Genomic DNA, 3,672 nt, shown 5'->3' with positions numbered 1-3,672 from the left:
GTTCAAGGCCAGCCTGGTCTACAGAGTGAGTTCCAGGACAGCCAGGGCTACACAGAGAAACCCTGTCTCAAAAAAAAAAAAAAAAAAAAAAAAAAGAAAGAAAAAGGAAAAAAGAAAAAGAGAAAAGAAAAGAAAAGAAAAGAAAGGAAGGAAGGAAGGAAAACAGACAGACAGACAGACAGACAGACTCTGATACCATATCTTAGATGCCTATAACAATCCCAGCCCTTGCCAGTATTGAGGATTGACAACTGAGAGCCTCATGCATGTAAGACAGCACTCTCTCATCTTAGCTGCATCCACAGCCCATGTGTCCTTAACCTTTAAAAATACCCTCTAAATTAGTTGTAGGTCTTTTTTTTTAAGAAAAAAAATTAAATATTTATTTCTATGTATGTGAATACACTGTAGTTGTCTTCAGACACCAGAAAAGGGCACCAGATCCCATTACAGATGGTTGTGAGCCACCATGTGGTTCCTGGGAATCAAACTCAGGACCTCTAGGAAGAGCAGTCAGTGCTCCTAATGGCGGAGCCATCTCTCCATCCCCAGTTGTAGGTTATTTAATGGACTTTTATTGAGATCTTTTCCCCAAATTCCCAAAACACATCTTCTCTCTACTTCATATCATCCAACCTTGTCCTTTTGCTCCTGTGGAGAAGCACTCTTGCCTTCTCCAAGTGGTTGATGTTAATGCCAATTTGCCTAAGGCTTGAACTCTGTGTCTTTGAGATGAAGAAAGCCAAGGAGTTAAGAGGCGTCCCAACAGATCACAAAGATCTGAGAGGCCAGCGTAGCTGTGGAAAAGTGCGGAGGTGAGGTAAAAGCCAGCCCTGCAGAACCTCTAAGCCCTGCCAAAGGCATCGGGGGAAATGAACATCTTCAAATGGGGGTGGCAGAGCAAGAGACTCTAGCACAGTCATGCCTGGGAGCTTAGGAAGGTTTCCAGCCCTTGCCAGTGAAGGCATGGGTTGAATGGATCCAGGGTGGGGCCAGGAAGACGCACTGGGATGGTATTATAAAGCCTATGGGCTATTCGTCCTCTGTATCCTTTGTGGGAACAAAGTATGCCATGTCACATGTGGACTTGTGTCGGCCTGTTCCTTCAGGGTTCACTGTGATTCATCTCCTTTGTAAAGGGTAAGGTGATTGACGATGAAGATTCAGGGTGCTTTTTCCCGTGCTCTAAATCCTTATGGTGGGTAATAGGGTTCTGATATAGAAAGTCTTTCCTGGATGTCTCTTTAAAACTCTCGCCCATGGGCTGGTGAGATGGTTCAGTGGGTAAGAGCACCGACTGCTCTTCCAAAGGTACTGAGTTCAAATCCCAGCAACCACATGGTGGCTCACACCACTCATAATGAGATCTGATACCCTCTTCTGGTGCATTTGAAGACAGCTACAGTGAACTTATACTAATAAATAAATCTTTGGCCAGAGCAAATGGGGTTGGCTAGAGCAAGCAGAGGTCCTGAGTTCAATTCCCAACAATCACATGAAGGCTCACAATCATCTGTACAACTAAAGTGTGTACTCATATACATAAAATAAATAAATCTTTAAAAAAAAAAAAAAAACCTCTCACCCATGGGCTGGGGCAATGAGTAAATAAGGTGCTTGCCACCAAGCCTGAGGACCTAAATTTAGTCCCCTGGATTTCCATGGAGAGAACGAAGAGCACGCTCTCATATGCTCTCCTCCATACCCACATTGTGGCAGGGTATGCCCCTGACACAATATGGAATCTCTGGAGCCCCTGAAGTCACCCCAGGAGGCAGGGGCTCACTGCTCACATGTTTGTAGTTAAGAAGTTGGTGTGGCGCTGGGTGTGGTGGTGCATGCCTTTAATCTCAGCACTTGGGAGGTAGAGGCAGGCGGATTTCTGAGTTCGAGGCCAGCCTGGTCTACAAAGTGAGTTCCAGGACAGCCAGGACTATAAGAGAAACCCTGTCTTGAAAAACCATAAAAAAAAAAAAAGAAGTTGGTGTGGGATGACATATTCAAATTTCTAGGAGTCACAGCCTTCTCCTGTGCTGCATCCCTACTAGGACATAGATTAGGATGCTCCATCTGGAGCGGTCAGAAGGCCAGGGACAATCAGTGACCACAGCTGCATCCAGGGTATTTCCTGAAGTTTCTAGCTTTGCCTCAAGTTGTCCTCAGCATAAACAGCAAGCTGGCCAGGCGGTGGTGGCGCACACCTTTAATCCCAGCACTGAGGAGGCAGAGTTAGCTGGATCTCTGAGTTAGAGGCTAGCCTGGTCTACAGAGTGAGTTCTAGGACAGCCAAGGCTACCCAAGGAAACTCCATCTCAAAAAAAACAACTCCCCCCAAAACAAAAAGAACAAGCTGATGTCAACACGGGAGAAGTTCAGCAAAGCTACTGTGTTCCACATACACCTTGGATGCTCAGTTCAGAGAGCTGTGAGGAACACACTGGATCTAGTCAGGCGCTGAGGCTCAGGACCCTCACGGGGGCTAGAGTCGTGGGCATTGCTGTAATCCTCCCTGCGTGCTCCCTAGATCTATTCCTGCCTAGAATGATCCAGAGTCCTCAAAGGCCTTTCAGCCAGCAAAGAACAGGGCACAGCAGCATCTGGGAGGAGATTTCTAGCTGCAGGAGCCGAACCGCATGGCTACTCTGTGGGTGTGCAGTGCTGAGATTCACCATGTAGATCAAGCTAGCCTTGAACCTGTGGCTGTCCTATGTCTAACTCCACAGCACTGGGAGTCCATGTGGGCACTGCCACACATGAATTTTTTTTCTTCTAGACTTATTGTATTTCTTTCTCTCATTGTTTTGCCTGTACGAGCGTACACATACCACAGGTGTGCCTGGTACTCTTGGAGATCAGAAGGAAGGCACCAGGTCCGCTGAAGTGGATGGTTGTGAGATACTAGGAGGGTGCTAGCAACTGAACCTGGGTCCTCTGTAAGAGCAATAAGTGTTCTTAGCCACCGAGCCATCGCTCCAGCCCTGATGTTTTCTGTTTTGTATAAAGGTAAGAGTTTTGAGCTGGGGGTATAGCTCCGTGGGTAGAGTGCTTTCCCAGCAGGCATGAAGCTCTGGGTTCTAGTCGCAGCTCTTACATCAGCCGGCCATGGTGGCACCAGCCTCTAATTCCAAATCTTGGGAGGTGGACGCAAGTAGTTCAGAAGTTCAACACATTCACGGCTACACTCAGCGTTTGAGCCTACCCTGGGTTACATGAGACCCTATTTCAGAATACAATGAAATTGAAACATGGAAATGAAATACAGAAAATAGGAGATGAAGTTTCGTTATGTTGCGGAAGCTGGCTTTGAACTCCCAGACTCAGGTGCTCCCCTTTAGACTCCCAAGTCGCTGGAATCACAAGCAAACAGCACCATGCCTGGCTTGGTATCTCTCCCCTCTTCCTTCTCCCCTTCCCCCCACCCCTGCTCTATGCCAGAGATTGAGACCTGTGCCCACCACTGAGCTATACACCCCTAGCCCCATCCACTGTGAGGACAAGGCTCCTCTGATCTGATGCTGACCTTCTGTGTAGGTCTGTCGATAAAGACTCTGTGCATCATGCCCCAGATGGACTCCCCTCCCCCACAAGCCAATCACCTTTCATGACTGATTAATAATTGGTTAAAGAACCTCCCCGACACACCTCCTCTAATCCCTAGCCTCATCCAGGGCT

Source organism: Mus caroli, chromosome 4 (assembly GCF_900094665.2).
Source record: "Mus caroli chromosome 4, CAROLI_EIJ_v1.1, whole genome shotgun sequence".
Lineage (NCBI taxonomy): Eukaryota > Metazoa > Chordata > Mammalia > Rodentia > Muridae > Mus > Mus caroli.
The sequence above is the reverse complement of the archived record's forward strand: the minus strand, read 5'-3'. Positions refer to the sequence as shown.